Below are 10,761 nucleotides of genomic sequence, written 5' to 3'. Positions count from 1 at the left end.
TACTTTATTATTACCGAATTTCCTTTTTCTTTCTCAATTTGTGCCTGTTCGTGTAACTCTTTTCTTCTTTCAAGTATATTTTGTGGATAATCTTCTTTTATATAGAATTCTGTATTCTTTAGTGAACTGCTCCTTTTGAGTATATTGATTTTTGTACCTAGTGTGGAAAATGTGGTTACTATTGGTCTAGGTCTCTCCCCTTTTTTTCCTATTCTTTTTATTTCTTGTATATCCTTGCAGTCCAAGTCCAAAGAGAAGTGTTCCTTTACAAAGTTGATCATAATTCTTTCTAGATTTGAATATGATGTTTCTGTTTCTTGTAACCCAAAAAAGACAACATTATTCTTTCTTATTTGTTTTTCTATAAAATATAGTCTTTTTTCTTGATTTTTTAGTTTTTCCTTTAGATTTTCATATTTTTCATCCATAATTTTGAATTTTTCTTCCAAAATACAGTTTATATTTTGGGTTACTTGCTCTGTAACTCTTTCTCCGTTTTTTAAGATCGTATTCTTTTGTTCGTCAAGTTCCTTTTGTATATTTTTTAGTGCATTCATAATTTCTTCCATATTTGTTGAATACAAGATTTTGTTATTGAAGTAATTTGTTATTAGTAGCGCCCTCTCTTGACGGCCGTCTGTAGTACTTGCAAAGCTTACGATCGCTCAATCGAGTCGGTAAAACAGTACTTGTTACTATGGTACAGCTACTCTGTACTAGATGGCGCTAATGTCTATACGTTAATGGTATCTTTTTGCAATGTCATTTAGCATAATAGGTTATTTGTTATTCACGATGTTAAAATGTTAAATGAGTTCACGAATCTATAGTTGTTCGGCACTTCATTGTTCAGTTACTGTTTTGTTTTGAGAAATCAATAACATTTTAGTTTTACTGAGTGTATATTTATATCACTTGAACAGTTTTTGTTATTGAAGTTTTCCACAATTTAACACTGAGTCACACAATAAAAAGGTTTGTCCACATTTAACGTTAGTCATTGGTAACTTATTTTTCACTTTTTCTTCTTTTCACTAAGTAAAAGTACACAATTATTTTTTAATTTAACGATAAATACGGAGCCGAAGTAAACAATAGCACAGTAGCGCCCTCCCTCATAATTTATCAATTTAAATAATTTCCAGTATTCTAGTGTGGGCATATCATCAAATCGAATGTTGTAACAAGGTCATATATTTACGCTACACTTTCATGTCTGCTTGTTTCGTAATCTCGTTTATTTTCAGCTTACATTTTTCAACGCAGTTAGTTGTTATTTTTTTTTTCTCGACACAATTAATTTTTTTACAAAAGTACCATGGTGCGTAATATTTTAATGATAAAAAAAGACATTTAACTATGTGATACCAATGATGCAATACAAAATCAATATTGTGTCGTATTATTTGATAATAACAATTATTTATAATCCAGGCAAATGATACTATTTGTATGGTTTCACAATTATGCTGGTAATATGATTGGTAATTTTGCATCACTGCTCATCTGCCTCCGTGGCGCAATCGGCTAGCGCGTTCGGCTGTTAACCGAAAGGTTGGTGGTTCGAGCCCACCCGGGGGCGACCGTTTTTATTGTAATCGTATACAATTTTATTTTTATATGAGTTTATAAGTTATAACATCAAAATGTTAATTTTAATTGTAATACTAATTATTTAATGCATCTCCCATTTAATCAGATAATATGTATATATACATCAACTTATTACATTAGTATCAAAATTGTAATCATGCGTATTAAATATCTATATAATATTTTTTTTATTTGCTATGAATTGCATTCGCTATGTACAAAAAAATATGAACAAATAAATTCTTATACAAATAAAATAATTATTTCGTATCTAACATTGACATTTTTAAATATAAATTATAAATGATATATTTTAACAGTCTGCAATAAACGAGCATTTAAAACTTCCTTGTATAATTACACCTACTCTATTAAATAACATGGATTTGTAATTAGATAAATAATTAATTGATGATAAAAATACGCAATATAAATAAAGTAATGTCGGCCATGAGATTAATACTTTTTTTTCCAATATTTAAGCAAAAATAGATTGTTTTTCTTGTACTTTGCTATTGTTATAAGAAACCGATGATATGAAAAGCTTTGTTTCTTTTTTAATCGGTGTATTTTTGTTTTTTCTTCCTTTTTATTTTTTAAATAACTTTATCGAATTAGGATAACATCATGTAAACATTGAAGGTTCTATTTGGTGGGAATAAAATAAATAATAAAAAGAGTTTTCATACAACTTTTTGCTAAAATACCGTTATTCAATACAGACGAAACAATAATTAGGTAGCTCAACACCGGATTCATTATAAATAATGTAAACTCATAAATCATTTGTCATTAATTTACGAAACCATTGAATATTAAGCAACTTGTTCTAACAGTTATTTAGCGATCTATCTTTGTGATAAAAAGTACGATGAACCTTTATTTTCGGGTTGAATATCATAAATATATCATTTTTTCACATAAGGTTTCGTAATTTGTTACATTATCTTTTTTGTTTTACTTATAATTTCGTTACATATGTGTAAACAGATGAATTCCAAAAGTTCTTTCTGTTTAAATTTCACGAGAGGGTGATCGGAATTGTTTATACCCATATTATTATCTTGTAAATCTATAAATCTATTAACTATGCTTATAAATAAGTTGTATATTAGTATCTTACTAAATATTATGGTTTTCATTAAGTGTATACCGCCGATTTTTTTTATTCAGATAACATACTCTGAACTCTTAAACAATCAACTGAATTTCGGTTAAATCATACATATCCTGCGTAATATTTCCATAAGTAATATATTATATTGACCACCTCCCTGATGCTGTGGTTACACAGAGTCTATAACCGGGGGGTCTTGGGTTCGACTCCTCAGGACTCTTCTTGGGGTTCACAAAAAATATCTAGGTCTGGCAGGACACAGAAGATAAAGAAAATCGATCAGTGATCAGTGATAGGGGGTCATCGAACTTCATTTAATATATTCTTTTCATACTTTATACTTCATTTAATATATCTGTTTATAATTAATATGTATCAAATGAAACGACCATTTATTAGAACACATATAAATAGTTTAAAGTTTAAGAGTTACTTTAACTCCTGAATGCAAGGAAATCAGAGTGGTTGACTTTTTAATAATAATATTCGTTTTGAGTATGAAACTTTATAGTCTAAATTACCTAATGATCAAACCAATAAGTTCAAATTTTTAATAGTACCCATTGTACTGTATTTTTTTATGTTACATTGCGCAACCCCCGTACGGTAAGCGACTATCACAGCCCATGAATTTGCAGACATATGGCCTCTACAAATGCTTTGTCCGCTTTTAAGCAATATGAGATGAGGAAAGGTTTGTCGACGAGAATGTAAGAATAGAAAGCAATTAGTCTTCTGGCTCCACCATGGCACTCACGTCACCATACGGCAGACATGTACCTTTCGTTAATAGCAGCGCTTGACCACAGCTGGCTGAGATGTAGTTTAAGATGGAGCACGCTTCCCTAGGAGGCCTGGAGACCTCGAGGTCTTCAGGAGGACAGGCCTCCTGAAGACCCTCGAGGTCTTGTACTCGTCGAGGAACACAGACTCAGGAAGCATGTTCCAACTCCTTGCAGTCCGAATAAAGTACGTAATTATGTTCCGATGCAATGATAAAAGCAAATTCGTTTATAATCCGTTTAGCCATAACATATTGTTTGAGTTTGTTAAATTTTATTCATTTGTGTGACTAGAACCGTTCATTATCTTTCCTATGTACTCTATTTACGATTTTATCGTGTCTCTGAAATAAAGAAAGGATAGGTCGTTCGTTTAATATAATCACATACTAAGTATTGCAACACGTCCGTTTCGTTTTGTCCGCAATTCCCATAGCCTTAGACTGTCCTTCACCTTTAGGGAAAACTGGGCCAAAACACGACTTGCACAATCACTTCCTTAAAGGTTGACCTATTACCTTTCGGTAACTAACATTATCTCGAAAATAATTTGAATGTAATGATTTATATTTAAATTCTTTACTAGATAAAAATTACAAAATTATACTTTAAAGAGTTCTAACAAATTCTGTTTGACTTTTTAACAAATTAATTAGATATTGCTTAAGCTATGTTATGTTTAGATGTATACAAAAATGTATCCCATTTCCCTTGGTCCTTGACCATATCACATGGAGTCAAAAATATATAAATTTGTTTAGCACCCATTAATTAGATGTAGATAAATACTAGGACATGTGTGTTTATCTTAGAATGTTAAATAACTCCCTCATATGCAATGGACATTATTAGAATCCATAATTATATACCTACATTCGACTCTAACAGATTCACTAGTTATGACAAGTGAAGTGTGATTCGATGGGTATTAATATTCTATGTTATATGTTATATGTTATATGTTATATGTTATATGTTATATGTTATATGTTATATGTTATATGTTATATGTTATATGTTATATGTTATATGTTATATGTTATATGTTATATGTTATATGTTATATGTTATATGTTATATGTTATATGCTATATGTTATATGTTATATGTTTTATATAGAAAATTCAATACTTTAAAAGTAGTTTAGTTATAGCTTTTCTTAAATAAGGAATGTTTATTCATAAACTAAATTTTATATGTGAAGTTAACAGGTTTAGACTTTTAGAACATTCGTTATAACAACGAAGCGTTATCATCATCAGCCCATATATATTATCACTGCTGGGACACAGGCCTCCTTTGAGGGTTTAGGCCATAGTCTACCACTCTGGCCAAGTGCGGGTTGGCAGATGTCACATGTCGTCTAATTTTTGATTTTCAGACATGCCGGTTTCCTCACAATGTTTTCCTCCACCGTTTTGAGCAGTGGTGATGTTATCCACATGTGCAGATAAATTGAAAAATCGATTTATTTCCATAAAGCATTATTTTATCTGTGGTTATGCATACTTATGTAATCATAAGTATAATTATAATTAGTTGTACTGAACACTAACAATCCGCCCCGGCTTCTAACATATTCTTATAACAAATGGGCTAAATAACACTGAAATAATTTTTCAAATCGGACCAGTAGTTCCTGAGATAAGTGCGTTCAAACAAAAAAACAAACTCTTCAACTTTATAATATTAGTATAGATAAGCAATACGGTTTGTAACTCTACAAGAATATCAAGTAAACGGTGTATAATCTCATTCTTCTGTTTAATTATATTGTCTTTTGTCTTCAATTAGAGGCCAAGTGATGAAAGAGGTAAAAATTGACCAATTTTTTCGGCGCTAATTACTTTTAATTGTTTTGTTAGTTTAACTATATGACGGGAGGCAACTGGATGAGTTAAAAGAATATTTATACATATTATGTTTAACTCTCCACACACAACTTTATACATAAATTTCTGTGTGTATTTGTAAAATTATTTACCTATGTATTCTTTTAAAATGTCTGATGTCCGTAAAACAAATTCGTCCGATGTCAGTAAAACAGACACTGAAACAAGTCAAGTTCTCGTTAGTAACCCTCCTCAACTGTATGTAAATCTAGTAATTTATCAAACCAAAACGTGATTAAAATGAACCACACATTTATCTATCTATTAAATACAATCAAAAGTATGCTACAATGGTATTGGACATAACAATGGCCACCATTCAATCGCGAAATTTCCCATCGTCAAAAGATAGAAATACACTGGCCCATTGTTGTAATATTACAAAAAATAATATATTACATTACCAAGTAGATAGCTTGCTGTTACAGAAATTAACAGCAAATTGCCGTCATTAAATAGATTAACAAATATATAATCGATGGATAATTGACATTATCGTTGGAACATAAAAACTGGGAATAGTTATGCACATTTTGCATGAATAACGGATTTTAAAATATGTCTCATTAATTAGATTATATTAGTATTTTCTAGTGTTTGATTTTACGCGAGTACTATACATTTAGAAATTAAAGATTTTGATAAACGGATTTTAAACGCGATTTATTCATTATATTATTAACCCGCCGTATCGAACACTTTACGTTCAAACCAAATCCGATCCAATTTCTAGATTGTATTAGACATAGATTGACATATCCACAAACTTTTTATTGTCGATGCAACGCAAAACCTCATAACCTAACGATATTGTTCTATTATACTTATAATATGTAATCCATAGATTATACACATATATACTGTAACCCGCAGTGACACTCGCGCGGTACACGTGCAAAAAATAGCCTATGTACTAATCTTCACAAGATGGGAGACCATCATAGACAAATAACGTGACACGTAATTTATATATATTAAGACTAGCTGCGCCCCGCGGTTTCACCCGCGTAAGTCCGTATCCCGTAGGAATATCGGGATAAAAAATAGATGTTAGCCGATTCTCAGACCTACCCAGTATGCTTACCAAATTTCAGAGGAATCGGTCAAGCCGTTTCGGAGGAGTATGGCAACGAAAACTGTGACACGAGAATTTTATATATATAGATGTTCCTACCAACTTTTGATTAAAACAACCTTTGTTATAAAATAGTAAAAGGGCTGAGAGCTCTAAGAATTATAAAGCATTATAGCAATCTTCCTTCACATGTAGAATTATTGCCCATTGTATGTAAACAACTTGAGTCTTTTTTCTTTTTAATTTCTCTGCTACTAATGCTTTCTTTTTAATGTTTTGTTTTATATTGCTTTATAAATGAGACAATTTAAAGAACTTTGATGACGATGAAGGTGACGCCGGTTCGCATACCGCCTCGTGATCAAATACTTATTCTATTCTGTAAACATTTCTCAATGCTTTATTTTCTAGACCCATAGATATAATAAAGGAAATTGGTTAATAATTTTCAAGTAAAAAAGGAAGACAAATTTCTGAAAAAGCAAGGTTTATAAAAACAAAATGTATTTTGCTTGTTTACCTTTCTCCCTTGCTTATCGTATCTATATGAAATTTGGTACCGGTTGCCGGGTAGAGATCACTATACAGTGTTAATGTCGCCCATTATGCTATATCATTACATATTGTTTCTTTCAATTTATTTATTTTGATGTGCAATAAAGTGTTAAATAAATTAATTAAAAATCACGGTAGGTATTAATTGATAAACCTGTGTTGTGTTTGAATATAAAGTGAGATTTCAATAGGCCTCAGATGTAGTCAAATATATATTTTGATTAATAATAATTATTTGCAGTTGGATGGTTTTGTTTAAATTAATGCAAATAAGTACAAATAAAGGAATTTATCACTTTTTACGTTGATAAATGGAGTCGATGACCAAATTGGAACCAGTCTCTATTCAAGGAATGATAAAATTAAATTTATAATAAAACGATTATTATTGATATCCGCTTACATGAACAGAAAAGGTAGGTGACCTCATAAAATACTTTTATTTAATTAATGGAGACTGATGCTTTAGTATTCCGTTGGTAAATGGTAAAAAGCTGAGCATAAAACTGGTATATAAAAGAAGTAAGAGAATACTAAGTAATTTAAAAACCTTCGTTCTTTCGTAAAATATCGTAAACGTAATATTTTTCATTGTATACAAACAAACGTTGTACTTTTTTCACACCATAAGAACCTCCCTTATGCCTTTAGCGATTAATTTTTATATAGATACGTAGCAATAGTTCCTTATTAGCGTGTTCACACACTCAAAAAACAAAATTCTTTTTTATATTCGGTGTTAAGAACACCAGTAAATGTATTGGTTGGACATTTCAGAAAATAAATTAAAATCGCTATTATGTTTAGTCAGTCAACTTCATAATAAATCAATTCGACTGTTTTTCGTGCTTCTTACAACATAACTCTTTAATTTTCTATTGGAAGCCTGGTGCCTCCCATCATCAACATCAGCCCATATATGTTCCCACTGCTGGGACACAGGCCTCCTATGAGGGTCCCTATCATAATCCACCACACTGGCCAAGTGCGCGTTGGCAGATGTCACATGTCGTCGAACTTTTGATTGCACATGCCGGTTTATTCACGATGTTTTCCGTCGCCTTTTTAAGCAGTGGTTATGTTATCCTCATGTGCAGAAAAATTGAAAAATCAATTTATGGGGCCCGTTTGATATCATTTAAATTTGTTCTAGGTCTAATAATTAGAAGGCGAATTAGTTTTAAGCTAAAAATACTTAAACATTGACACAACATATAAAATATAGCAAAAAAATATTTTTGATTCACTCTAGCTGCGTGATAAATGATGTCAATGACATCAGATGTTTGGAATTAAATATAAAATACTGCTTCGGTTTTTCACCTTACATAATAAATAACTTAATTTTTTCGATAGTCTCGTTTTACCGACGCATTAATTTGAAGCTGCAATATTTAAATCATATCAAATTATTCTTTAGGACGAAGTATAGCTGTAAAGATATTCGATTCTTTTCTAATTGGCTCTGAAAATAAATACTGCAGAAATACTCTTCTAGTATCTGATTGGTTCAGTATGTCATATGTTTACAAATTTCTCTTCGTAGGTCATGGAAATTCATACATCCATCCTTTTGCATATTATTCCTTTAACTTATCTTTACGTACCAAGACGAGTTGCTTATCAAAATCATCTGAATCAGTGTAGCTATAATTAAACCTAAAAATATATACAATATGTTTCCTCAACAAAATTATTTAATATGCAATTTTTGTATATTTTAAGTTTTAACCAGATAACTATACTAGTACCTAGGGACTACCTACTACACTAGTACAAGTCGTCCTCTGAATACTAAATAGCTACTAAAAATATACTAACTAAAACAGGATGCTTTTTGTAGAGAAGTGAGGGAATGAAAATATATACTCGCAAACGAAGTCTAACGTAGAAAGCTAAATTAATGTAATAAAACAAACTAAGATTAAAAAGCATATATTATACTATGATATTGGTAGATTCATAGCACGAGGGGAGTTATTTTAGGTCTATCAGCAAGGCAAACTTATCGTTATATACAAAAAAAGAATAAAAAACATCCACTTAGTTAATTTCACGCGTGATTATCGGGCGGATCTTGTAGCATTAGCAATAAATAATTGACCTTCACTCATTCGACCATACAAGGATCTCATTAATGCTCTGAGGAATCTAAATTCAAGATAACTTCAATAGTTTTAGATTTTTTTTTCCTATTTTATTAACATTTTTGCATATATGTGATAACATTTCTCTGACCAGTTTGAAATGTCAAGTGTCATTGGCCAGCAATAATGGGAATACCATTTTTTACAAACAAAATGTATCCTTTGTATGGCTTGGTAGGAGCCTGTGGAGCACGGGTATCACTATTTTAATTAACTGTAGCTATTGCCGTTTAGGTGATTATTTTTTAATTGGTAAAATTATTGAGCATTAAAAAAAAATTTTTTACATACATACCTGAAAAAAATTGAATTTACTGACTGCTAATTTTTCACGAAAGAACACAATCAAACAGAAAATATCATAATTTTTTGGGATCTGTGAAAAAAGAGATTAACTTTTGATGTATTTTTAGGAGGAATAATATAATTCCAGTTCCAAGAAATCAAATGTTCAGAACTTCTTTGAATAGAGCGCCACCTATTAACATAAATTTGTACCTCTCCCTCATGAACAAGTCAGGAAGGTAGTATCTTCTAATACTATGTGCAGATGGCGTTCTTTAAAACTCCATAAAATATTATACCTATCTTATCTTATACCTTTAAACGAGCAATTCTTGTATATATATATACATAAGAATCTCGGAATCGGCTCCAACGATTATCATGAAATTTAGTATATAGGGGGTTTCGGGGGCGATAAATCGATCTAGCTAGGAATCTTTTTTAGAAAATGTCATATTCGTGTTTTATTCGTGTTTTTTTTTTCTTGACATCTATTGGTGAATAATAATACTATTTTGCTTCGTAGATAGCTGGACAACTGAAATAACACATAGGCACTTTTAATACCGATATTCCTACGGGATACGGACTTACGCGGTTTCAACCGCGGGTCACAGCTAGTGATGATTAATGATTACATGTATGGTATAATGGTTATCATTTAATTTTCTCTATACGGACGCAATTTAATATTAATAAGTATGTACTTAATAGTATTATGTTAACTATGCCCATAGTGTCCTCTTCGGTTCTTCATGTCCTATGGAATTTAATATTAATGTTACCTTTTTAAGTACTTCAATTGTTTACTTCGAAATTATTTTATTTCAACAAATTTTAAAAAATTGAAAACATGAGACGTAAATGTCTATTTTTCACTCTTCAATCTTCTCAATGTTTTGCACGTTTTCTATTATCTTTTTAATTTCTAGATTTGTACTAACAAGCATTTGTTTTTATACATCAATAACCAGAGAATAATAAAGGCAATATCAAAATAAAACAATATACATATTATTATTATTCCTGACTGGTCACTATTCCTTTCTTAGTAATTTGCACTTCTTCGTCGCGCCTTTTCCTCACTTTGCCATTGGCGGAAACGGCGTGACGTCATCGCGCCCACGCGGTCTGCGTGACGCAATCCAATCGATGATATCCCCATCTCGTTCACACCTATGAAAAGCAATGGTGTTACGTTTCATTCTTGAAGGAATGTTTCCAAATTCAAAAATCGTAGGCGTCCTCGTGCGTAGAGTCGATCCGTTTGTCAATGTAGTCTGCAACCATGCTCAAGATTTTAAACCCTGTTTAT

The 10,761-nt window shown here is 31.1% G+C and overlaps 1 non-coding gene across 1 annotated transcript; it reads left to right on the top strand.

The window, feature by feature from the left end:
* Window positions 1-1,508: 1,508 nt before the first annotated feature.
* On the top strand, window positions 1,509-1,582 carry Trnan-guu. The gene has a single exon. It is a non-coding gene; the product is annotated as a tRNA-Asn (tRNA).
* The last annotated feature ends 9,179 nt before the right edge of the window (window positions 1,583-10,761 follow it).

Source organism: Zerene cesonia, chromosome 27 (genome assembly GCF_012273895.1).
Source record: "Zerene cesonia ecotype Mississippi chromosome 27, Zerene_cesonia_1.1, whole genome shotgun sequence".
Lineage (NCBI taxonomy): Eukaryota > Metazoa > Arthropoda > Insecta > Lepidoptera > Pieridae > Zerene > Zerene cesonia.
This window is presented reverse-complemented; position numbering and strand designations above follow the sequence as displayed.